This window comes from Aotus nancymaae, unplaced genomic scaffold, assembly GCF_030222135.1.
Source record: "Aotus nancymaae isolate 86718 unplaced genomic scaffold, 86718_ANA_hifiasm-v0.15.2.pri h1tg000003l, whole genome shotgun sequence".
NCBI classification, from domain to species: Eukaryota; Metazoa; Chordata; class Mammalia; order Primates; family Aotidae; genus Aotus; species Aotus nancymaae.
Window position 1 is genome coordinate 42758737 of NW_026988414.1, and position 27667 is coordinate 42786403.

Sequence of the window (27667 nt, forward strand, 5' to 3'; positions counted from 1 at the left end):
GAATAAAGAAGAAAGAAATATGTAGAATGTATATTTTTCCTGACTAAATTCATTTTAAAAGTACAAATAGAAAACTATAAGGACTATAAACAATAAAATGGAAGTTTAATTATTAAAATAATTGGAAAAGTAAAACAGGCCTCATAATGTTGAAAATGAAAAAAATTAAAGGAAAGTGCATTAGTTAGCTCAATCTGTCATCACAAAATACCGTAGACTGAGTGATTTAAAAAATACAGATTTATTCTGTCACATTTCCAGAGGCTGGCAAGTCCAAGATCACAGTGCTCGCTTATTTGGTTTCTGATGAGTGCTCTCTTCCTTGCTTACAAAAAACCGCTTTCTCACTGTGTCATCAAATGATGAAAGGAGAGAACTCTGATGTTTCTTTCTTTTCTTATAAGGGCACAAGCCCTGTAGAATTAGGGCCTCACCCTTACAACTTCATTTAACCTTTATCATGTTCTCACACGCCGTTTCTCCAAATACTATAACATTGGAGGTTAGGGCTTCACATATGAATTTGTGGGAGACACAATTCAGCTTATAGCAGAAGGTTTCACTGAATTATCTATTTAAAATCAGGACTTCTTTCTTTTTAGTAATTAGTAGTTAGGTAAAAACAGTGCATTGGATGGAAACTTTATCCTGGAACCAAGTAAGGGTTATGTAATTTAATAGTTCATCCATGTAGTTTAGGCATTTACACGAATTCCAACATATTGCCAGTTGGGGCACTGCAAAAAAAAAAAAAAATACAACTTAAAATGTATATTTACAAATCCAAAAATTTTAATTTCAGCTGCAAAGAAGGAAATTTATAAGTAAACACCATGATTCATAAATTCAGGAAGTATTGCATTGGAAAGACTACTTGAATGTGTCAAACTCACTCTCTGCCATTTTACAATAGGAGAAAGGCACAAAGAGACTAGTCATGATCTAATCACACAGACTATTGGTGGCAGCGTTAGAACCAGCCTTAGAAATGAATTTATTTTCTCCTAGTCCAGTGTTTTGGCCAGCACACCACATGTCATGAAACTCCAGCTACACTAATAGGTATTTTGCTATGAAATTGAGATTCCTTGATCAGAATTGCAAGTGCTACCTAAAATATTTGTTCAAAGTGTTCTTTAAACCTTAATTCTCTTGTTGTTTCAGTGTCTTATACACCAAATATAATTGTTATGATGTTGATTTCATTATTTATTTTAATATCACTATCAGGAGATACAACATTTATCTTATAAAGAAAGATATTAGACCTCACTGATAACAGTGACATTAATATGGATCATATTTACAGGCTTTGGGAAGTAACAAGATATACTGCCTCAGAGGATCACTTGAGCCTGGGGGCAGTGGTTGCAGTGAGCTGAGATTGTGCCATTGCACTCCAGCCTGGGCAACAGAGTGAGATGTATACTGCCTGATGTTGTTCTTGTGTCTCGCTCTATGTTATTTCATGCAGTTGCTGACATAGCCCATTGAGAATTAACTTTCCTCAATAAAGAATCTACAGTGAAAATGAGCCAGTCTTCTATCATTTGTTGCCTTCTTTTCTGAGCAATCCTGAAACTAGAATTACAGTCAAATCATTTCTTGCTATTTTTCTGGGAACAGAGAAAATAGGAAAGAGAAGTATGTTTTAAACTCAAAACTTTTTTAACTTGGTAGTGTTAAATGTTTCCGTTTCTCTGTAAAATATAAGTGACAAAATAGGTGACCTTTCTGATTTGCATTAAATATAATAGAAACTAATATAAATAAAAGCAAGGTATAAGCACCTCCAAGATTCTTCTTGTATTTGCTTAAACTAACTAGATGCCAAAACAAATATAAGTGGCCTGCCAGTCAGGTGTTTGCTGGAGCCAGGTTGCACTGGCTTGGATAACTGATTGTTCATCATCTCTCCCAACTTTTTCCTTCCCAACTGCACTTTCATTGATGGCAAGTTGGTAGCTTGGGATTGGCTATAGTAAGAATACCATGAACACCTGCAGTTGCTACAAATTAGTTTTATATTATTGTTGATTTTTCCTGGCATAGTGCTAAACATATTCTGTATCAACTTGATCATGAGCTCAGAATTCTCTCATTTAACGCAATATTGGTTGGTGTTCAATACTTTAAGAAGAAAAGTTTTATGTATATACAATTCTATAATGAAAACCAAAGCCGTGGAGACTTTTCTATCTTTGGGACTTATGAGACAATATCAAGATGCTTATCTTCCTCTACTTGCAGAACCATCCATCCTATGGAAATAGATACAGATGAGGAGGTTCAATAGCATTTGAATTTTTTTTATGCAAACAGAAGTTTTTTAGGAGGTTCATATGTCTTATTTATACTTGTATCTGTATTAAGAACAATACTCAGTATTTGTTGACAGCTTTGTCTTGTATAAGGGTTAACTCTTTTCCTATTTAATACACAGAACAGACTTGTGAGTCGTATATAATATTCCTTATATAAGACTATAAAGGAAATTCATAAAATGTACACATGACAGCAAATTTAGGATTTCTATCTTCATGTCCAGTGTTCTTTCCACTATAATACAATCATTTCCTACATACATTATGTTATTTAAACATGTGATTCTAGGCATACAAAGAAATTAGTCAATTTTTTTTGCTAATGGTTGGCATTATCCTTCCTGTTCGACAATATTATGCCAAAGTGTCACAAAATACATAAAACTAGTAGGCTTTCAAACATATGAAAAAATGCTCATCATCACTGGACATTAGAGAAATGCGAATCGAAACCACATTGAGATACCATCTCAAGCCAGTTAGAATGGCGATCATTAAAAAAATCTGGAGACAACAGACGCTTGAGAGGATATCAAGAAATAGGAACACCTACACTGTTGGTAGGAGTGTAAATTAGTTCAACCATTGTGGAAGACAGTGTGGCGATTCCTCAAGGACCTAGAAATAGAGATTCCATTTGACCCAGCAACCCCATTACTCAGTATATACTCAAAGGATTAGAAATCATTTTATTATAAAGACACATGCACATGTATGTTCATTGTGGCACTGTTTACAATAGTAAAGACCTGGAACCAACCCAAATGCCCATTAATGATAGACTGGACAAGGAAAATGTGGCACATATACACCATGGAATACTATGCAGCCATAAAAATGATGAGTTCGTGTCTTCTGTAGGGACATGGATGAATCTGGAAACCATCATTCTCAGCAAACTGACACAAGAACAGAAAACCAAACACCACATGTTCTCATTCATAGGCGGGTGTTGAACAATGAGAACACATGGATACAGGGAGTGGAGCATCACACACTGGGGTCTGTTGGGGGGTGCTAGAGGAGGGACAGCACGGGGTGGGGAGATTAGTGAGGGATAACATGGGGAGAAATGCCAGATAAAGGTGACAGGGGGAATGGAGGCAGCAAACCACATTGCCATGTATGTACCTATGCAACAATACTGCATGATCTGCACATATAACCCAGAACCTAAAGTACAGTTAAAAAAAAAAATTCATAAGTCTTCTCCAAAACTCCTCATGAGAATGAAGTATGCTCTTCCTAAAATTTTACATAAAATATTGACACTGTCAAGGTGGATATAGCATGGTTGAAAGTTCTATATGTAGGTGGTGGATGGGTGAATATATAGACATCACTTAGAAATTTATTTTTTAATCTTAAATTGATAGAATATTTCAGAATTGTCTAGTTCAATTTGTTTTGATTAAATTTTCAAAACTCAAATGAGCATTTGTGCTCTGCCATAAGACATATGAAGGATATATGCCTCTTATATTTGTCTTCATATTTGTCTCTAATATGTTATTTTACAGACTAATCTGAGTCACCAAAACTTTGCATTAGTCAGTAAGAAAAACCAAAACAAAAAAGTTAATATTCTACTTGAACTGTCTCTGCTTTCACCAAAGTCAAATCATTTATATCTAGAAATACAGTGAATCAAACCAGGTTTGCAAAATGTAAAAATGTCTCACAAAGAAACCTATGAATTTATAGTCTCTATAGCAGACAACAATTCTTGTCACTATACAATTATGCAAAACAATTATGCAACAATTTACTTCTGTTATTATAATCCTGGAAATTCTGATAACATGAGAGAACTTCTGCGGGAAAATAAAAATCTCCAGCTTCCAGAAAAATATCTAGCATAATTGCTCTTAAAAGACATTATAATATAAAAATTGTACAATATTCTCAATAATCAAGTACAATGATTTACATCCTAATTTTTAAAGTAGACTATTGATGGTTTTGGACATCATTTGGTTTTCCCTTTTTATTTTACAGGTAAGGATACCGAGGCCATGAATGGCTGAAAGTTGCATGGTTTAGTTACTGAGGTGAGACTCCATTTTTCCTTAATCCATTGCTACTTGTTCATTACTAAATGTAACTAGACTGCTATATTTATGATGCATCTTATGTAACAAATACAGATCAATTGATTACTCAGTTGTCCCTTAAATCAGCTGAAGTCTCTAGCTAAAAAGAAACTGCTTAAGTAATTTTTGAAACTATAATGAAATTTCAGAGACACATAAGCAGGCCAGTCAGAAAATCTGATCAGTCTTAGCCTTTCCACTAACAAGTTTGGCTTTGAGTTTGTTTTCTTCAGGGTAAAAATGTCAATTAAAAATACTACTTTTAAGAATTATGAAAATCCTGTAAGAAAATGAATATCACTGTGTTGGAAAATTGTGAAGTGCTATTTAGACAAAAGATAATTGCTAATATTATTTAGATACCTTAGATATTGGAGGAACATTAACAACTACAAAATTGCTTTCTAGAAGTGAGCTCCAGAAGTTTTTCATTTGGAATCAAAAGCCTGTGCTTGCTTTCCTTTTATATTTTTAAATATGCAATGAATTATCATTGAGAAATCTAGTATCAGTTCAAATGAACTAAGTAAAAGACTAACCACTAGTCACTTTAAGAACTTTCACCCTTAGTATATAGATATCTAAGTATCACATTTGTCCAAACCCTGCATTTAGTTACCATAATTAAGATAAATGCTGCTGTTGCTTGTTGTTGTTTTAATCAATTCTTTGAAAAAAAATTGGAAAGGAAGATTGATGATCTAAGTCCTTAACTTGAGCTTCCCAGGTGATTGTTCCTGGTCTCCTTGGGAATCTATTAACTCAAACTCAGATTTAGAAATTCTTGGGCAGAGCACACATGCGGCACTGTTTACTTCTCATCTGCATTTGATGATGTGAGGCCTGTTAGGGACATATGCTTTCTATATTTTCAACTGACTGAGCACTGACATCGCTAGCGCATGGATCTTAAGCAACTGGACGCTAACTGCTGTCAAGTCAATTCTCAAAAGGCAAGGGAAACCTGATCTCAGGCAATGCAAATACCAGGACTTCTAGAAGATGCTAATGTCATAAAATGCCTTTTGCTAGAGTTTTTCTGACCTCTCCCCTTCCTCTATTCATAGTGCAGTGTGGACTTACTTCATCATATTGACTGTTATATTGACTCCACATCCAGGAAAGTTCCAGAATCTCTAACAACTTACATTCTAAAGAAAATAGCAATTTGTATCCTGAGTTTCTAGTAAAGAAAGTATATAAAAGAGAGACAGAATATCATACTGATTAAGAACACAGACCTGGGAATAATACCCCTGAACTTTGTTACTGACTCTATTTTGAGGTAGTGAGATTCTCTAAGGAAAGTACTGACCTAAGTACCTTCATCCAGTTTTCTTGTGTATATAGAGTTTGGTTTATAATGATAACTACCACTTAGGTAATAATGCATGAAAGCTTTTTTGTTTTTAGTAAGAAAATCTAAAGAAGTCTTCACAATGACACTTTGAGGGTTTTTAGCCTTGACATAGTGCATTAGGCAAAATTCTAGATCAAATTATTAATTTGTACATTGTTCAATTTATGAAACTGTGACGATAAGCATTTGAAAATAACTTTGTATTATGAATGGCATATTTATTAATATTTAGGCATGTTTAGTTTTTCATCCTTATGAGGTAATGTCCTTGAAAAGCACCTTCTGTAAATATGTGCTATGCAGCTCGGTTTCTAAAGTAATTTACACAATGATACATCTTACTTAATATGTCCTGTGTGCTGCTTACTGAAAATCTATACAATTATTAAAGTGATGAAATGCTTTAGCCATACTGTAGTTACCTTAGCAACTTGTTGCAATGTGGGTTGTAAATAACAGCCTCTTTTATATTCTGAACCAATTTTTAAAAAAAAATAACATGCTATATAGGCTACTTTAAAATGACTTGAAGAACACATATTTTTGTTTTAGCTTAATGACAGCAATTTTAATTTGGCTGTAACATAGTGTCATTTTGGTAGTTTTATAGTTATGGAAAAATATTACTAACTCAATTACATTTTAGAAAATGATCTATGCTTTTGTATACTTACTTGTTGGGGAAAAAAAAGGGAATATTTAGCATTTTGTTCTGCAAGGTACTGTCCTAAGATAAATAAATAAAATGACAACAAGTTCTCTGCTCTTTTGAGCTTTGATTTCGTTGTAGGAGAAAGAAGAAAAACATGGCAAATACATGTTTTTAAAAGAAAGCAAAATGCAATAATAGAGAATGACCTGGGCTTGGGAGTGGGGAATGTAGGGAAGTTTGCAAAAAGGCAAGTTTACTATTTATGGAGTAGACCAGAAAGGCCTTTTTGGAGAGGTGACATTTAGACATAGATCTGAATGAAGTAAAGACATTAGAACATTCTGGGGTGATTTACTCCAGGCAGAGTAATAAGAACCTAACAAGATCCAGAAACAGAATAAGGCCAGTATAGCAAGAGGTTAGTGTAAGATAATAGTGTAATCTGTTTTAAAGTTTTCAAAATTTACTCTAGCTATTGTGTGTAGAAAGAATAGAGTGCAGTGGGAAGCAGAGAAGGAAGGCAAGCCAAGAATGGAAACTTACGAGCAGTTAGAATGACACTGATAGACTCTAAAGAGAAGTAATAGCAATGATACTGGTGGGTCAGGGGAGTTCCCCAAATGCCAGTGGGACCTTCACCACAGCTAGTGTCCAGGCTCTTGTCACTTTCATAAGAATGAATTCAAGGATGAGTTGGTAAATTGTGAAAGTAAAAACACGGCAAAGGGAAAAGTGCACACTCAAGAAAAGGGGCCAGGTGCGGTTGCTCACGCCTGTATTTCCAGCAGTTTGGGAGGCTGAGATGGGTGGAACACCTAAGGTCAGGAGTTTGAGACCAGCCTGACCAACATGGTGAAACCCTGTCTCTACTAAAAATACAAAATTAACCAGGGTTGGGGGCACAAACCTGTAATCCCAGTAATTCCAGAGACTGAGGCAGGAGAATCACTTGAACCCGGGAGGCGGATGTTGCAGCGAGTGGAGATCAGGCATTGCACTCCAGTCTGGCCAAGAAGAACGAATCCCCATCTCAAAAAAAAAAAAAGAAAGAAAGAAAGAAAGAAAAAGAAAAGGGAGTGTGGGTATACTCAAGAGAGGCATGCTCAAGAGGTTTAGGGGTTGCTATCTTTATGAGTTTCTTTAACCAAGGTGTGGAATATCCATGAAAATAATTGGAAAATTGGAAAAAAGTGGCACCATAGTGCCACTCATTTTTATACCAAATATGGGTATTCTTGGAACTGTCAGGGCGCTGGTGGCTGTGTGATTTGTGTAAGGAGGTTCTAGGTGAAGTCTAGGTCAAATCCAACACCATCTTCAGTCCAGTTGATCTTACCCAGCTTGGTTCACATCCTGAGTTTTTAGGGTCTTATCAGCACAAAGTTTCTGCAGGTATTTCAACAAGCTATTTTACTAGTCATGTGAAACTGCTGCCTGACATTTTCTAATCTCCTGCAACCACCCTGTTATTCCTATCTCAGTAACACAGTATGGGGTCATAATGAAAGCAAGGACAATTAGCCTCTTTCAATGTATATTCTGGAAGAAGGATTCACAGGTCTTGAGGACTTCTGAAATCTAGGATCACAGTATCTCTGGAGGTCTCTTTTACAGATGGCAGTAGGTAGTGCTTTCTGGAGCCAAGTTTATTACTTTGAAAGTTTGGACATTAACTTCAAAGTTCATCTCACCTAATCTCAGCTGCATGTGGAGTCTCCTTACATCCTACCTGTAGGTAGTCATTCACTCTTCTCGAATACAATTGTAAAGATATCTTTTATTTTTCTTATATTGAACCTAAAATTGCCTGGTTGTCCCTTTGAAAAGGGGCATAGAACAAATTTGTTACTTCCTCTATAACAATCATTTCCTCTTACAGTGTATTTTTTTTTTTTTTTGACCAGAGTTTAAAAAGAAAAAAGTTCAGCGGAATTCCATGGTTCAATAATATGGGAAAATATTTCATTATATCAACACCTTAAAATATCATTAAGCACTTCATCAAAAATTGAGTTGTCCTACAGTAAAGAAACTTTCATTTTTATTAACTTTTATTACACCATGGAATCTTCACATATTCATATTTCAGAAAGTTAGTGCATGTATCATATAATTTGTAATGGTGAAAGAGACTCTTCAACTCTTCCACATATGAAATGATATTTAGATTCTCATGTAATGCTGGCTAGCTTCCTCTGCAGAGACAGATATTAACAGTATACATCCAAAAATATAACAGATAATTTAACAAAACAATTCAGATATGTTCTGAGTAGCAGCATATTTTCTGTATCTATTACTTCATGTAAACCTGAATCCGTTTTTTCTTTTAAAACACTTTAAAGCTATATTAAATGCATTGTAACCTTATCACATCATCAATCAGTATAAACACAGATGTCCCCTCCAGTGAAAGAGTTGCCAATGTATTTCTTCTCTATGTATTTGTTGTTTTTAGCATACAGGCTGGGCTTTAAATTCCTGTTGAATTTCGATAGGAGTGAAGAGATTACCAAATGATTTTCATTCTGGATTCTATCTTTGTTTTTATTGGCAATGTCTCCCAGCTTTGTGTCATCTGAATCCTTTATATGTTTTGATCCTTGGCATTGATGCAATCTGAATAAAAAGGAAAGCCAAAGAAAAAAAAAATTATGTCAATTTACTGGTGCCCTCTCATCAATTTAATAGTAAGTTATTAACAAAAATGCATTGAGTATTCTGATACCACTAGTTTGCATGCAAACAAAATGTCACCATCTTATCGCAAAGGAGGTCATTTGAATTACTTTTGAAAGTAAAATATACCTTTATTATGTTCTCACCTGATATACCAGGCTTTCTCCTATTTACTATGTGTATGTTCACATTCTTAGATAATATATGTTGATTATTAGTGACTATACTTTCTAAATTTTCTTAAAAATCATTACATAAAAAATGTCTATTTTTTTCCCATGGTTGAGTTTTCTCTTAACTAACTTGTATTTCTCAAGGTTCATCCTTCCTGCCTTTTGACAAAGCAAACCATTTGCTAATTTTCATTTTTAATCTCTCACAGGTCCTCTATGATTTCTCAGAGTTCTCCAAAGATAGTCTTGAAGTCATATTTACAAGTGCTTTGATAATGTAATTCATGAACTAACAAATTAAGATCCCTTTACAACTGAAGCTGAATTGCTGCATGTAGCTATACCGATGGTAGAAGGCACCCACACAGCTAAAGAGAAGTGAAAAGGCAATTAGAAGCGGGTTATAATTAAAGTGTTGCAAAAAGAGAACAGATAAATGAACACTTTTAAATAAAGAAGAAACTGATTACTTTAACTATTCAGATTTTGACAGGGTCAATTATAAGCAAAATAGGTTTATTGCACACAAATTCTACTAAAGTTTTGATAAACTCTGCCTACGAAACCTCATTCTGTCCCACTAAATGTGTAAGAGCACTAGCAGTGGTCTATCTAATTAAATATACCATAATTTGGGCCGGGCGCGGTGGCTCACGCCTGTAATCCCAGCACTTTGGGAGGCCGAGGCGGGTGGATCACGAGGTCAAGAGATCGAGACCATCCTGGTCAACATGGTGAAACCCTGTCTCTACTAAAAATACAAAAAATTAGCTGGGCATGGTGGCGCGTGCCTGTAATCCCAGCTACTCAGGAGGCTGAGGCAGGAGAATTGCCTGAACCCAGGAGGTGGAGGTTGCGGTGAGCCGAGATCGCGCCATTGCACTCCAGCCTGGGTAACGGTCGCGAAACTCCATCTCAAAAAAAAAAAAAAAAAAAACAAACATAATTTTTAGGCTCTGCCATTTTGTTGATTTAACATATACACAATAAATAATGCAAAAGTAAGAAATAATTATAAAGTATGACCATTGAAGGGAGGTCTTCCCACTTTGAATGGTATTAGAAATCATTAAAAATGGAACTGGAGAAACAAATATGTATGTATTACTATCCCTGCCCTTACGGAGTTCAAGAGTCAGTCTAATCTAAGAACTAGACATTTAAGCAAGTACATTCTGAAAGTAAATTGTAAGAATAACAATAGATGCCTACTTAAGATACAGAAGTAACTCAGTGGTGAGCATGCTCAACTCTGCCAGGAGAGGCAGGAACATCTGAAGAAAATATTTTTGCATTTACATTCCTATAGGGAAGCATGTTACTTTCAAACAAAAAGAAAGAAAAAGTTTTTCACTGAATACATTAAAAAAATGAAGCATAGGTATTACAAGTTATTACAGTTAAACAAAAAAACAAAGGTAGAATAAGAAGAAATTAACCCTTTTCTTTATGAGTTAGGAAGTACTCCTTAAGTTAAGTGAACCATAAGCATTAAAGCTAGAGAAATCTGTTTGCTAATTTTGAATTTTTATGTAAGAACTTGGAATTTATGTAGCAAATTATCTTCCTTCTTATTATGTTTTTTAAATTTACTTTTGTTGATATCTATGTATAAACTACTTCCTAAAATCTTAAGGCATTGAATAAATAAAATTAATCCAAATCCTAATATTATCTATATTACAGAATGAAAATTTTATGAGAAGTTGATATTACTGCTTATTTAGGTAAGTATTAAACCATGACACATGAAGATAGAAAAAGAGATCTTAGGCAGGAAAGGCAAGATGGGGGTAGTATATCTGAGGTTTTCTTAAAATGTACCAACAATTGATTCTTGGGGGATAGAATCCTAGTACACTTTTTTTTTTTTTTTTTTTTGACTCGGAGTTTCACTCTTGTAACCCAGGCTGGAGGGCAATGGTGTGATCTCGGCTCATCGCAATCTCCGCCTCCTTGATTCAAGCAATTCTCCTGCCTCAGCCTCCCGAGTAGCTGGGACTACAGGCACACGCCACCATGCCCAGCTAATTTTTTTTTTTTTTGTATTTTTAGTAGAGACAGGGTTTCACCATGTTGACCAGGATGGTCTCAATCTCTTGACCTCGTGATCCACCCGCCTCGGCCTCCCAAAGTGCTGGGATTATAGGCGTGAGCCACCGCGCCCGGCCTAGTACACTATTTTTTTAGACTAGTTCTCAAAAAAGCCAAAGCTTTATTGGCCCAGGAAAAAGATTTAAGATAGCATAGATTACATTTCTACATTCAAATAGAAACTCAACATATTGTCTTTTATATTTCTATGGTTAAGATAAATGGCACAATCTTATAAATGTTTACAAATTTTGCTGTACATAGTTGCGGTACTGCAGGAGATATAATTAATCATAACAAGCAGTGATAGAGGCAATAGTCTGCTGTATTATTGAAGTAATAAACATAGCTCTTTTCCAAAGATGTTTTATTTGGAGCAAAGTTGTCATCATTTGAGTTAGTGTAATAATGGCTATATTCTTAAACTATGGATCCAATCATGAAAATTTTGAGCATTTACTCATGTTTCCTGCTTGAGTTGGCAGCTGGCAATGATTGATTTCTAGTTATTACAGCACTAATCTTTTTTTTAAATTATCTCTTAGGTAAATGAAATATAAAATACCACAGTATTTGATGTGGCATTGGTTTTGTTAATACTGATAAAAGAGTGGCAGTTGTCCCATTTAGTGGTTTAGTTCCCTTTGGCGTTTGGATCATTTATTATGATCATTTCAGGTTAACAAAAGATTAATGAGAAGAAGGGTAAATTAACAGGTGAGATGAATTACACATGGGAAAATTTTGTGTTTGTACTGACAAAAAAGAATCAGATCTAAGAATATATAGAGAACTCCTACAAATCAATAGGGGCACAAACAACCCACTAGAAAATGGGCAAGAATCATGTGCTGGCACATCACAGAAGACGGAATAAGAATGACTAACAAACATATAGAGATGTTGAGAATCATAATTGTTCACAAACATATACATAAATCCCACATTAACTTACCATTTTGTACCTTTTTGATTACAAAAATAAAAATATCTGAAAATAACCTCATATTGGAGATGTTGTATATCCACATGCTATTTTATACATTGCTATTAGAAATGTAAATTTGTACAAACACTTTCAAAAGGAATTCAAAATTTCCTTCTATTGTCGAAGAAGCATATCCTCTATGATCCAGCTCTTCTATTTGTACATGTACAGCATGGGACATATGCAAAAATGTTCATAACAGAATTATTCACAATATTAAAAAATGTAGAAGTCACCTAAGTGTCCATCATGGGATAGTAGATGAATTGTCATATTCACATGAGAGCAGTTTAACAAACAACTATCATTCAGCGTATACACAATATAACACTACATGTAAAATTTAATGAATAAATAAAACTATCTTTTAGAACAGATAGTTATAGGAAAACAATACAAAAAGGAAATAAATGATGAACACAGGATTTAAGAAAATGTTGGAAGAAGAATGGAAGATAGATTAATTAAAGGATGAGAGGACATATGGTTAGATATATATTATTTTCAAGATCCCAGCTTTCATTATGAGTCATAGGTTTATGCTGCTTGTTACATTCTTAGAAAAACTTACGTAATTATATTTTTTAAAAAGTGGGCAATTCATAGAACAATGATGAGCTCTGTTAAGAGCCAATGGTTGGTATTAATAAAATTTTGTGTTTCTGCATGTGTGTAAATGTACAATAATGAAAAGATATGATATTGTGTTAAATTATCTAGATCAAGCATGTAAATTAATATGTTGTTTATGCTATATATTTCCTTCTCTGATATTCCTGTCAGAGAAGCAAAATACCATATAACCTTGCTTAAGAATTAGCTGTCTTTTCATCTGACATAACTACAATTTTGTACCCTTTGTACCCTTTGACCAACATCTCCCTATCTCCCTCCTACTTCTACCCACTCTCCCATAGTTATCATATATATGGTAACTACGTAAGTATATAAGGAGATGAATATGTTATTTTATTTGGGAGTAGTAATTTCACTATGGATATGTATGTCAAAACATTGAATTGAATACCTTAAATACATATAATTTAAGAACTCTAAAAAATAATTACAGTCGGCCGGACATGGTGACTCATGCCTGTAGTCCCAGCACTTTGGGAGGCAGTGGTGAGCAGATCACCAGAGGCCAGGAGTTTGAGACCAGGCTGGTCAATATGGTGAAACCCCATCTCTACTAAAAATACAAAAAATAGCTATCATGGTGATGGGCACCTTAATCCCAGATACTCAGGAAGCTGAGGCAAGAGAAGCACTTGAACCCAGGAGGCGGAGATTGCAGTGAGCCGAGATAGCACCACTGCACTCCAGCCTAGGCAACAAGAGCAAAACTCCATCTCAATAAATAAAAAATAAAAGTAAATAAAAATAATTACTGTTAATTAATTTCTGGATAATTTATACTGTTCTTTATTTCACATAGTCAACCACTCACCTTCTCTCTCATATCCCACAACCAATTCCTGATGGAAATAATACGAGCACTGTTAGAAGAAGGGCCAAGTTGTCTTACTATTATTTTGATGAAAGAAAGAAAGAGCAAATCATAATGCCACTAAGGTCACCTACCATTTAAGACTTTGTGGATTACATTGCAATTCAACAATTTGAAATCTATTGAGAAACAAGGGACAAGAAATGGTCTGTATGGTGGTGTTGACCAACTTGAGCAGGAGATTCAAGCAAGTAAGACCCTCTCCATATCTATTGCTTATACAACAAAAACTAGTATCTACTTAAATAAATTAATAAATAATAACACACAAGAAAGCTTGTATCCCAGAAACATAAATAAAATGCATTAACTAAAATTCTACCATGTACTCTTTTTTTTCTTCCAAAAATTTCCTGTTTGGGTAAGTGGGTCATTGCTTTCTTGAGTCAACACAGTCAGCAACTGAATCCATCATGATGTTGCTTTATCTCCCCACTAAGAACATTTGTGAGTTGGCACTCCTTCAGAAAGACTCACATTCATCTAACAGTCAGTATAGTTCTTGGAACAGAAGCTATACTTTGTCTTCCTGATGTCTGTAAAGCTGCAAAATCCTAGTGTCAACTGAAAGAGGGTTGAAGCATGTTATACAACATTCAGTTTAACAATGAAATTCACTGATGTTTTATGTAATGTTGATGGCTTTAGAATAGAATTTTAGCAACAATTTCTTCAGAATTATATTCTATTAAGAGATATAAGTCTGTGAGTGCAGGAATATGTAAAAGGAAATTACAGAATTTTTTACTGGTTAAAATATTTTCGAAGCTATAAATCCTCAAGGTGACAAAAGTTTACTTTTGTGCTACTTTGTACTATTGTTGACTATTTTAAGTGACATTGTCACATGAAGATTTCATTATTTCAGACATCAGGTTACATTGTTCATATAATTATATTGTATGCATGAAAACATTTTAAAATGTATTTTTTATATTTATGTGTGTAAAAATTACACATGCAAAGTCAAAAGCATGCAAAACCAAAATATTCTATACAGTAATATTTGGTACTATTTAGGTAAGATCAAGTTTTATTGAGAAGAAAAAGGTTTATAATTTGAAATAAAAGGACATAAAAAGTAAAAACATCTAGTATCCAGAGAAACTAAACAACAATAATAAGACACAAATAATTCTTTTAAGAAAATGGATTTAAACCAAAAATAACCAGTAGCAGAGTATGGATAGCCTTTGCCTTGAACATTCATTTTCTCTTCAGCTCTCAATAAGAGATCTCCACTTATCAGCTGGGCATATTGCCACAGGACTAAAAAAGAACAGTTTCCCAGCCTACCTTACAGTTTTCATGGCCAAATGTTTAAAATCTGGGTGAAGATACGTTAGCAGAAGTATTGTGTGGGACATCCTTGAGGTTGCCTTTTCACTCTTTCAACTTATTCTTTTTGATGATTGGCGTTTCTGCTGAATTCTTGGATCACAAAATGACCTGGGGAATGGAAGCCACATGGAGCAGAACAGCATAGGACAATCTTGAAATGACACAATATAACCCCTAAACTGCTCATTTCTAGACTTCTTTCCTACAAGAGAAATAAAGTACTATAGTGTGCAAGTCACAAATTTACTGACAACTGTATCCTACCCCCAATATAATTAAGATAATTAAAACCCCACATGCAAGTCAGAATTCAAGACTCTACAATCTCTTTCAAATTTAGTTTTGAAACCACTTCCAGCTATATTTTTCTACTAATCTGTTTGTCCAACCTGTTTTGCTTCCAGTGCACAAATATCCTTTATATACTCCCACAATATTTTGGTTCATTTTATTCACTTTCTCCCTTTCTCTCCATTCAACCTCACAAATCTTGGTTCATTTTACTAATTTTCTCTCTCTGTATATATTCAACCTCACAACTCTTAGTTCATTTCACTGATTTTCTCTCTTTGTTAATTCACCCTCACATTCTCAAACATTACATTCTTACAAAAGCAGCTTCAACCTTCAGGAATTCTTTTTTCATTCCAGTTTAGGAAATCCCATTTCTCCATGTTTATAGGCCTAGTTTGTTAAACAAGCATTTGTATCTAATTGCATACTGCTTTAAGACACATGTTATATTGTTTTCCTACATTGGTATTTAATATTTGTTTTGACTGTTTTATGTGTTCATTTGTATTTGTCATCCCAACTCTGATTAAATCATCTAACTATCCACCAGCAATATATAACAGAAAGGATCCTTTCTTTACCTTTTTCTTGTTTGTAAAAGGATACTATTTTTTATTTCGATACTTCTCCCACACCACTGTTACTCTGAAATCCATCTATAAATTATGTGGTTTCCATCTTCCCTGTCTCTCCAGAATTTCTCTCTCTCTTTCCATGCCTATGCTCACTGTCTTAGTTTAGGAAAAATCTTTAATTGCTAATTATCCTTGCCTTTCCTTCTTCATTCTTCTTCCTCTGACATGATCTTATGAGAATGAGCTTATTGATGTCACACCAAGATTCAAGCTGACTTCTCCAATCCCATCTATTAGTTGGTTTTCCCTTCTTAGTTTTGCTAGAGCTGTCATAAACACAGAGTGGGTTAATTAAGCAACATAAATTTACTTTCTCACAGTTCAGGAGACCAGAAGTCTAATTCCAAAGTGTCAGCAGGGTTGTTTCCTCCTGAGGTCTCTCTGTTTGACTTGGCTGCTCTCTTCCTGCTTCTTCACATGGTCTACCTTTTGGACACAGGCAACTCTAGTGTCTCTCTGTGTGTCCTATTCTCTTCTTTTCATGAGGACATCAGGCACATTGGCTTTAGACTTACCTAATAGCTTCCTTTTTACTTAATCATTTACTTAATCACTTCTTTAAAGTCTCTTTTAATATAGTTACATTCTTAGGTACTGGAAGTTAGTAATTGCTTAAACTTTAGCTCAAACATCTGTCTGCAGTTACCACAATAACAAATTCTCTTTCTGTCTCTTCTCTTTTTCCGCCACCCCCTGCTCCTATCTCATTTTTGAAAACTGTGCATAGCTTTCAACCTATTTGTTTGCATATTCAGCCTTCTGAAAAGTCTTCCTTTGCAATTCTGCTTAGAATATTTTCCTCTGGGTAGTAGTCCTGGAACTACCCTGTCTGATGTTTCCCCTCTGTTTGTATGTCCCCTAAAATGATTCAGAGGGCCCTCCTATGTGCTTCTATAAGTCCTCTTGATTTTCTTTGGAGTTCAAACAACTAGCAAGTCTCAGAGCCAGAATTCAAATCCAGGAGGTCTAATTCCAAAGACTGAAGATTAACCATGACACAGAGATTCATGAATCAGGAGATAAATTGCTTATAAACTGCCCATTATCATCAAGGTGAATTTTAAACTCCTTGGCCTGATATGTGAATTCATCAGTAGCCGGCCCCTAGGTGATAGCTCGTGTCATCTTTCAACTGCCATTCCAAGCACTGCCTTATGTTTAAGATTTAAGGAAAAGGAAAATTTGAACTGAGGTAGAAGTAAAAGCTTTCTATTGGTTGTTTCATTTTTATAACGTGCAATAAAGAATGGCATTTTGAAATTTTATAGGATGGCTTATGAATCCACTGACTAACAAAGGAAGAGAGAGTTGAAAACAAGCACCACTTTTTTTTTTTTGTAAGAAATCAAATGGGTCAAAGTTGTTATAAAAAGAAAGGAACATTTATGATTCTTTCCCTGACCATGTTACCTTGTCTGATTTTCTGTCTTGTCAAAAAAATATCAGAAATAGTCACCAGGGCACCCATTTATATTAGGAGGATGGCAAGTGGTAAATCACTGGCACTTAAGTAGTTTCTTCAGCAAAACACTCCAACTGCTTAGGAAAATATTTATTCCAACTCCATGTTTGATCTCTGTTTATTTTGTTGTAGCATGTGTTTTGAACACTAGAATAATGACATAATGTAAGCAAGTGACTTAGTTACAACACAATATTATCGTATAAAATAATAGTTTAGGTTAAAAGCAGTGTGGCATAATGGTACTGGGTTGAGATTCTGTTTCTGTACTGAACCACTGTGACACTTTGAGGAAACAATTAACTTCATGTTGACAATTAGCAGAATAATAATAAAAGTCATGGAGTTGTTTTGAAAATTCTATAAAAGGTTGAGCATGGTAGTTCATGTGTGTAATCCTAGCACTTTTGGAGGCCGAGGCATGTGGATCACATGAGGTTAGGAGTTTGAGACCAGACTGGCCAACATGGTGAAATCCCATCTCTCCCAAAAATACAAAAATTAGCTAGGCACGGTGGTGGGTTTCTGTAATCCCAGCTACTTGAGAGGCTGAAGCAGGAGAATCACTTGAACCCAGGAGGCAAAATTTGCAGTGAGTTGAGATGGCAACACTACACTCCAGCCTGGGCAACACGGTGAGGCTATTTCTCAAAAAAAAAAAAAAAGAGAGAGAGAAAGAAAGTTAAATAAGGTGACATATATAATGCAAATAGCACAGTGTGTGGCACACTGGGATACTCAGTTGTCTCACCACTATTCATGGTTTATATCCAGTCAGGTTCCATGTACCACTTTTGGCCTGGTGAGCCTGTGATGAACAGTAAATCCAAGTCCCTGTTCTAACAGGGCTTATGGTTAATACAGAACCTTCTAGTATAGGTTAAAAAGCTGTGATCAAATGTTAGACAGTCATGGTTTAAACCCTGGCTGTACCACTGAAGCAGCTATGTGACCTTGGCAAGGCTACTTGGCTTTTCTGTGACTGTTTCTTCATCTATAAAATGAAGATAACAATTATCATTGGGTTTGTTGTTAGGATTAAGTGAATAAATAAATCTAGTGATCCTGGAATATTTCTGATACATAAAAGGTATCATTTAATTTGCTTACTATTTGAATTAAGTCATTTTTTGAGCTATTTCTCAAGAATGAATTTTTCAAATCAGACTAACATGAATTAGAGATCATAAGCAGTATTAGCCTAAACTAAGTAGTTTCAAGGGTACAAACAAAAGGATTATCAAAAGGTTCAAAATAATTGCCCTCCAGGTCTTTCTTTCCTGTAAAAGTCACATCCCTCTAGCCCAGAATAGACAAAGCCTCCAAGTGAGGCCTGCATAGTTCTTCACACAGTGGCTAATGCTTCAATTACAAAACATCTCCAATTTATACCCCAGCACTGGACACACTATATGCCGTTCTCCAGGAAGCCATGCCTTATAAACTCTGCTTCTATCTATCATAGGTAATGCTTAGTCAGATATCCTACTAAGGCACAAAGACATCCCTCTTCCTTCTAACAAATATCATTAGTTTATTTCCCCAGGGGAGGTAGAATTGACAAGAGATTAGACCTGCTCCCTTGTTATGGACTCAACGTTGTGCCTTCTTCCCACTCCAAATTCATGTGTTGAAGCTCTAACATCTAATGTGGTGATGTGTAGAGATGAAACCTTTGCGAAGTAATTAGGGTTATACAGGTCATGCAAGTGGGGCCCTTCATGATAGGATTAGTTGAGCTATAAACTGTGCATTAGATTAAATATATCTCTCTTTTACTCTCTTCCCCCTAACACACACTGAGAAAAGGCCATGTGAGGACATAGTTAGAAAGCAGCTGTTTGCAAGCTAGGAAAAGAGCCATCACCAAGAACCAAATTGGCTGGCATCTTAATCTTGGCCTTCTAAGAACTGTGAAAAATGTTTCTCACAGAACTCCAGAACTGTGAGAAATACATTCCTACTATTTAAGCTACCCCTGCGATGGTATTTTGTTATGGTAATCCGAACTGAACTAAGAAACTCCTTTTTGCTTCTTTCCCTTAAGGTCTCTCCCTGGTGAAAGGAGTAAATGAGCAAATGTATTGCAGGCCAGGTTATTTCACAACTTTCACTTATCTTTTTAAAAAACAACAACAAAGAACACTTTTTTAAAGCAAAAGGACGAGATACATCTGTTATACTCTTCTTTCCATGCAGCCCCTCAAAGGCACCCTTTCATTTTATAAGGTAAAACTTACACATGGCTCCAAAATCAAAAGAACATAAAAAGTCTAACCTCTATCCTTGATACCATCTGCCCACTTACACCATGACCCCAACCAATTTTATTAATTTTTGGAGAAAACACTTTGCTTTACCTTAGAATTTTCACCTAAAAATATCATGGAGAACTTTTTATACCAATTAAGGAGAATTTCTTCATTCTTTTCCATATCAGCTTAGTCTTCCATGATACGGATATTCTGTATTTGTACTGTAATGATCCAAGGTTTAAAAGACGTTTTATAATATGAGCTGTTGAAATTGACAACTATAACACATCTCTATGGCAGGTTCCTATGCCATTCATTCTATATTCAGTGTTGTCTGTGTTCTGAGACTTTTATTTTTATTATTTTTTAAATTGCTGCAATACGTCAACATGAGATCTGTCCTCTTAACACATTTGTAAGTTTATAATGCAGTATGGTTAACTATAGGAACACTATTGTACAATAGGTCTGTAGAATTTATTCATCTTACATAACTGAGATTTTATAATATGCATCCTCTCTGTTTTACATAAGAACATCAACATGGAAATAAACAATTAAAGTTTTCTATATCCATAAAATTCCCAATGGCCCGATTCCGCTCTCTCAAAGGAAACTTGTAACTCAGCAGTTGTCATTCCCATGATAATAATGCCAAGAAGAGACTCTCCTATTTTAGCCCAATAAGAGAAGTAGACTCTTCCAGTGTTTTGACACTCAAACAGATATTGACTTGATTGCATGAGAGGTAAGGAACTCATTTTTAAATTTGCCATATTCCTTTTTTTTAGCATTATAAATATATAAATTCCTTTTAGCCTTGAATAATTGAATATGTGGGGACCCATCTATTTGAATAGAGCAAAATCATGAATGGTGCACGCTTCAGGGTCAGATGGATACTGTATAGGTTCCATACTAACTCAGTTGTGACAAAATAGATTTGTCACCTTAGGTAAATCACATAAGTCTCACTCTCCCTGTAATTTGAGGACATAAAATTTAGGTAGGCAGGTTGTGAACAGGATCAACTGATATAATGTATATAAATCACATTATATAGTCATTACTTAACACATGGTAGCTTTCATCATCATCATTATCATCATCATATGCATCTATTTTACTCTGTACTAGATTCTGTATAGATGCTGGGGAACAACAATGTATATGACAACATACCTCCTCTAAGAGCTCACAGTATAGTAGCAAAGGCATACCAGCAAAGAAAAAATAGCTTTTATCTATGGTAAAAAAACAATACACCAAAAGATTGAATGCTATGCTCTAGAGAAGTAAAAAGTGTTCTGAAAATGGCAGTTTGTAGAGAAATTATCTTAAGGAGGGAAAAGGATCAAGATATTTCCATCAGAAGAGATAGCATATATTTCAAATTCAGTTATTAGAGAATATAAAGACATAGACAACACTGGAACAATGCTGTAGTTATTTTAATTTGGTGGTGAAATAAGGCTCTTGGATCTGACAGTACCTTTGAATCTCAATAGTTTATTCTCAATTCCATAGATAGATCTAAGGGTACCAAGAGTGGATATATCCTCTGATCCTGAGGTTTGCTGTCCATGTTTGTTAAATATTTTCCCCCATAAAAGCAAAGTGTAAAAGGCAAGGGGGAAAAGGGTGATCCCTATCCGTTTTTTGAACAGGAAACAGAAATCTACAGGTGCTCTTTTTTTTTTTAAAGGTACTTAAATGTCAAGAATATTACGCTGTGGATTACCACGACTGCCTACAAATACATCAAAAACTCAAAGCAAGTAAAAAAAGACTTCGCTATGTCTGGTACATGACTTTCTACAACATTTCCTACCACTGTAAGGCACCCTTCAGGCATTAAAGTTAATGAATGTGTGAATAATCTAAGTTTATTTTAAAGAGAAACTTTAGTTGCAGACAGTGGCCTGCATACCAACAACAACTAAGAAAGAAATTTCAAGCCAGAACCTTTTTGGAGAAGAGGCTGCTCTAAATTCTGAATTTTCTTGAACCAAGTGAGTCTCTTGATTACAGCTCTGCAATTCATGTCTTAATAGTCTGCCAGAATATTTTATTGGTAATTGGAGGCTGATACAATCAGAACTCATAAGTTAAAGATGGCCTTTTGTTGGGAATATTTTAATTCTTATTCCCACTTCATTATCAGGAACAGTCATTTAATAATTAGGAATGAGAATTAGAACTCGAAGAAGCATCAAACGTTGTGGCAAGCAGACAACGTATAGATTCATACCAGGTTCCAAAACACTGCCGAACATCCCCCTCTTGAAAGGCTGCAAAAGAGTCAGCGTCAAAGATACATTTTAGGAAATCAAACCAAAAAACTCACTCCTGGCAAACTAATACGCACGCAAATAAAATGACTCTTTTTATTCCTTAGCATCTCACCACGGAATTCATTATTCACTTCTTCATGCAAGCTGCGCGGTTTAGCTTCAAGCTCTTCTCTTAATTGCACCAGAAGTTAAGTCTGGGCGTTGGATACACACTCTAAATCCTTACGCGTGGGTCTGTGAGCAGCCTTGAGCAGCTGAGCAAGTTAGTGGGAGGGTATCGCCAACTGTCTGCTCGCTCCAAGTGGCAGCCTCCATGGATCCATCACCCCTAAACCCACAGCTCCTGTCAGTGCCTCCGCTAGAGTCGGCTCAAACAGAATCCAACCAGGTTCATCCCTGAAATTCAGACTTGTGCCTGAAGTTACCGGTCCGGAGCCCCTGGGAGCCGCAACGCTCACCGTGGAATACTCTGGATCGATTTCAGAGCTGTGAGTGGCGCTACTTGCTAGAGGTCATCCTACAAGATTCATCTTTTGTATTAAATGTTCACTTCTGTGACTCCATGTTTGTCGCTCACGTACTCGGTTCCCGGCAAAGTCAACCGCCTTCAGACTTGAAGAGGAACATTCAAGAGCTCCTTTGATTCAGAGGAGATTCTCGATGGAGACATTGGCGGTGGGTGGCAGAGCGGTGCACCCGGCGCCAGAGCAAAGGAACCTGGCGCCATCTCCAAGCTGGACAACTTCGCGTTTTCCGCTAGCAGGTCCCAAGCCATAGGTATTCGCGAAGCCCCAGAGGGGAGAAATCCTCAGCAATCTTCAGTCTGTCCCACACTTGAAAGGCATGGTACTGCTCTATTGGAATAGAGACTGCGCGGAGCACAAATGCAAATCTTAGTTAAAAAAAAAAAAAAGCACAAAAAACAATGGGCAAAAGTTTACTTTCTGTAAGCAATTAATTCCTGCAGCGCAGGCCTATTCCAGGTAATGCGAACTTCTTCTGGGAAGCTCCTTTCGCGGGAGTTGTGGATGACCCGGGGCGCTTCTAAGAGCAATGCGTCTCCTGCCTGGGGCGCCCCAGCGGTGCTGCACCCAGTGATTCCTCCTGGCCGTCGAGGGAAGAAAACGAAGTTGGGACAGAAGCTAGCCAGAGACCCGGACAGCTACTCCTGGTGCAAAACCTTGGAAATGGCTGCTAAAGGGGTTGGGTCTCCAGACTTCTAATCCCTCCCCTTTCTCCAGCTGAGCCTTTCACCTGCTACCGTCCAGTTTACAATATAAGCGTAGACCCTAAATTAACCCAGTTCCAAAAGCTAAGCATTACAATTCCCTAAGAAAATCATTTTAAAAACATCTAAGTGAGTTTCGGGAGCTCCTTAGAGGAAATGTTACGGAGGCAGTGGGCAGGAAAGGTGGTATGAGAGGGGATTATGTCTACGAAGCGATGTGTAGGCCCCTCTATTCGAAGTACCTCGGGGAGTCCCTCAGCTCCCTAGTGAGCTGCTGCAGCCACTTCAATTCTCCCCTACAGAAGGGGCGGAGGTGGCCCCTGGGGAGTGGCGATGGGAACCAGGCTAATCTTTAGTCTGGTGACCTCTCGCTGGGTGCCAAGGGAGTGTAACTGGCCTCAAGAAAACAGCCAGGGAGTCGAAACGCCAGACAGGGCAAGAACGGAGAGGTGGCCCCACGGACTTAAGGGCATGCAGCCAGGAACCGCCTGCCTGCAATCAGCTAACTAGTGAGGCTTGATTGAATCTTCCTGTCCTTAGCATCCTTGGAACCCCTACCCCTCCTCACGTCTCCCGACTTTTCGCTCGCGAGTGGCCCGGAGCCGCGGGCACAGGGCTGGGCGTGCGTGTGTGGCTGTGCGCGCGCGGGTGTGCGCGCCAGTGTGTGTGCGCAGCCCGAGCGCGGAGCGGGGCCGCCGAGCCCCAGCCGCCAGACCGGCGTCCCTCCTTGCAGCTGCCTCCTCTAAGCCTCCTCACCTGGCGCCCCCCGCCCGCCCAGCCCCGCGCCGGCGCTGCCTCCCTTCAAAGTTTCCCCAGCGCAGACACCTCCGCGCTGCAGCAGCCCAGGGAGACGGCGTTCTGAAGCTGTGCCTTGGAGTGGCCCTTCTGACAACACCTCTCCGCCTCATCCCCACCTAATTCGAGCAGAGAGTAGAAGATTTTCCAAATTAAGGGGAGAGAAGGGGGAGGGGCATTACTGAGGGAAAGCGAGAGGAGCGGCGGCGTTAACTGAGAATATCCTGCCTGATGCCAGGGAATTGACTGACGTGTCTGTGGGGTTACGGAAGAAAACTGACTAGGCAGCCAAGTTGGCCGATGAGGGGCTGGGTCCGGGTGCCAGGAAGGTGGTCCCGGTCTCCGTTTCCACTGGCGTGAAGGCTTGGAGGCGCCTCTACAGCGAGCTTTTGAACCGCCATACCCTCCCAATCCCTTGGAAAGGAGGGGCCAACACAGCTGAGGAGGGGGTAGTCCAGAAAAAGCCCCTAGACTTGTGTGCGTCGCATCCTTGGCTTGGGATTTTAAGGACACGAAGAAGAATTAACAGCGCCTGAAGGTAAGAGGCAGCAAAACAGCTGCTTGAATTACCAGAGACAATAACTTAAAATAGATGTTGGGGATGGGGTGGGGGCTAAGCTAAGTTAGAAGGATCTCTCCGGGCGGCGCCACGCGATCGCACGACCTGCGCTGGCGAGTCAGGGAGTAGCCGGTGCCGCGCTGCCCAGCCGCTAGGCAGGAAGCCGGAGGAGTGTCCTGTCCTTACAGTTTCTGAAACCTACTGGAAATCGATTTCGGGCTGGGCTCTCTGTCGAGGTTGATATACAGCGTGGATTTGGTTTTTGGGTTTTAATTTTTTTTTCCACAGAGGTTTTTTTTTTTTTTTAATTAGCACCGCAGACCCACCCCCTAGTTGCCCTAGAGAGCTGTGGGAACCGGTGAACGCAGCTAGGACGCAGTGGCAGGTGAGCCTGGCGCAGGTGGGCAGGTGGGGGCGGCGGCGGCACCCGGCCGGCGGTCTCGGGGGCGCGCGAAGCCCACGCTGCCGCCTGGCCGGCTCCTGCAAACGGCGTCGGAGCCAGGGCGCAGAGCGTCGGCTGCGGTTCCCTCCGCCTCCGCTAGAGGCTCCCAGCGGGCGCCGCGGAGCGGGTGGGTGTGGGGGCGCCGGGAGGCGGCGGGGCGAACGCACAGAGCCAGCGTGCCCGCGGGGTGGCGGAGCCCGCGCGGCAGGGGCGGGGGACGTGAGCTGGAGTCCCGGCGCGCTTCCTAGCTCCGCGCCGCGCTGCGGGGACGCGGGTCCGAATCCTGGCTGAGCTCTGGAAAGCTGTGCCTTCAACTGGAGCCACTTCGGGGATGAGATCCTGGCCCGCGCCGCGAGGGCAGCCCTGGGAGGTAATGCCCTTTTTCTCCTCTCCCCTTTCGCCCTTTGGATCTCTGTAAATTTTCGGTCAGATACTCAGGGTGGGAGGGAGTGAAGGGTGAGAGGGAGTCTATAGGGTCTGTATTTGAAAAGGTACCTTTCAGTGTCGCTTCGTGGTGCTCTGGTGTATGTGTATTCGAACTAATGCCCAATTTCGCCCGCCTCCCTTGAATATTTGCCTGCTTTAAGGGAAGTTTTTTGCTGAGAACACTGGGTGGCTGGTCTGGGCCGGCTGCTCCGAGGTGAGCGAAGGTACCTGCTGTGCCCCCTCTAAGCCGCAGTGGACTGGAGTGCAAGACTCCAGGGATGGGGTGTGGTGGAGAAAAGGAGTACCACACCCTCTTCTTTTCCTCTCCTTTCCTCTTCACCTGCTGGTGAAGTCTCCCCATTCAGCATTTTGCTGATTTCCTTTCCTGAGGGATTGGCTCAGAGAACAGAGGAAAGCTGCTGAAATACTTGGAGAGAGAGAGAAAGAGAGAGAGAGAGAGTTAAGGATGAGAAGGAAGTCATGGCCTGAGGATCAGAAGAGAAAGGAGGGCGAAGTTAAGCTTGTGTGTTTGAGGTAGGGGAGCAAGTGCTGGGAAATGGTCTTGGAGTTCAGTTTATTCGATGAAGTCAGATTCATTTCACATTTCACACTTTGACATAATCCAGTTTGCTAAAGCCACTAACAGATATCATCTGTGCTATGTACTTTTGAGCTCAGTGGGCACTGAATATGTTTGATGAGTATGTCTAAGCAATAAATAGATAAAGGAAAGAGTGCTTGTTGTGTTTGGTTGGTGTGATTACCCCCGTGTCTGTCAGACAGCCGGCAATGTATGTATTTTTCAGTGTGCTGTGATGTGTTTGTGCATACCATATGTGGTCGTTTTACACTCAGTAATGCAATTTCAGGGTCTTCTAAAGGTGGCTCTTAACAAACATGAATATTTAGAATAATACTAAAGGAAGACCAAAAATTACCATGGGGCATGGAATATTAACAGGAATACTAAATAGAAGCTGAGATCCATCATTTGTGAAAATATCGGGCCACATGCTGAAAGGGCAAAAAATATTTTTTAGAAATTGGAAGCAGTGGTTAACATTTTTATAGAAGGAGATGTTCTTTAGTGTCCTATCACCATCACCCAGTAGCATGCATTACTTCCAATACAGTTGGAGTGTGAGGAAGAAAAAAATTCACTTCCTGTTCAAAACCAGTAAAATGTTTTGAGACCTGCCAGGTATTTCACCTTAAGAATTTAAATGGAGTGGATTGCCTATTGATGGCAGAAGTGGTTTGGTTATGTAAGGCATCTATTATTTTTGATTACGATACATATATAAATTAATATTTTTATATAATAAGTTTACTGTAGTGGAAATGGTAGCAGGACAATTTATCGATGGTTTTCATTCCTGAATAACACATAGCATTATCTCAGGGAAGATGTATATAAAGTTTGTCATTGATGTGTTATATTGGATGGTGCTCTGGGTAGAAGGCAAGAATATATATCTTTATGAAGCCCCAAAAAGATGGTTTATATTCTTAAAATCCAGTTTTAGAAATGTTTATGATGTGAAAAAATGATAGTTACTCATCTAAATATAGGTACTACATATATAGAGAATAATCATGTATTTGTTGAATTAAATTAACCAAGACAAATACATATTTAGGGCTCAAATGTATTTCTGAAAGACACCTCTAAAACCAAAAGAAGATCTGCTATGAAGATTCTGTGTATATGATGCATAAGGGAAGTTTTGTTTCTTGACATTTAATCGAATCAAACTAGTGAGGTTGGTTTGTAATCTCAAATTCAGTTTTAGGACTCTAAAGATGCTTTCCTCTATAATAAATGTGATTTTAAAAGAGATCAAACTGAAATGTTCCACAGCTGCCATGGACCAAAATACCATTTGAGTCCTCTGAAACTTCATGTCAAGAATAAGAAGTGATAGGAAGTTGTCACAAATTAATTGGCTTGATGCTTCAATTAAAAACTGATCATTATCTGGCTCTGGTAGTCATTATGGTTGATTTCATTTGGTCTCTAGATATTCTGTGAAAGGACTCTAGGTGGAAATGTTTTCCTGTAGTAC

The 27667-nt window shown here is 38.0% G+C and overlaps 1 long non-coding RNA gene and 1 other non-coding gene across 5 annotated transcripts in view; one reads left to right on the top strand and one right to left on the bottom strand.

The window, feature by feature from the left end:
- Positions 1–234: 234 nt before the first annotated feature.
- Positions 235–22747, bottom strand: LOC105718788 (uncharacterized). Of its 3 annotated transcripts, XR_010344196.1 has the most exons (5): positions 21823–22747; positions 15167–15319; positions 8943–9048; positions 7337–7458; positions 235–737 (listed from the first exon to the last, which is right to left on the bottom strand). It is a non-coding gene; the product is annotated as an uncharacterized LOC105718788 (long non-coding RNA). The 3 variants fall into 3 exon arrangements; XR_010344195.1 differs by lacking the exons at positions 235–737; positions 7337–7458 and adding an exon at positions 16277–16406 and having other exon boundaries at positions 8313–9048; XR_001107831.2 differs by lacking the exons at positions 235–737; positions 7337–7458 and having other exon boundaries at positions 8313–9048.
- A 1566-nt stretch (positions 22748–24313) lies between these two features.
- The window catches only part of LOC105718789 (uncharacterized), a 929644-nt gene continuing 926290 nt past the window's right edge, over positions 24314–27667 (top strand). For both annotated transcript variants that reach the window (XR_010344200.1, XR_010344199.1), the window contains exon 1: positions 24314–24712. This is a non-coding gene — a transcript (uncharacterized LOC105718789). The remainder of the gene's footprint in view (positions 24713–27667) is intronic.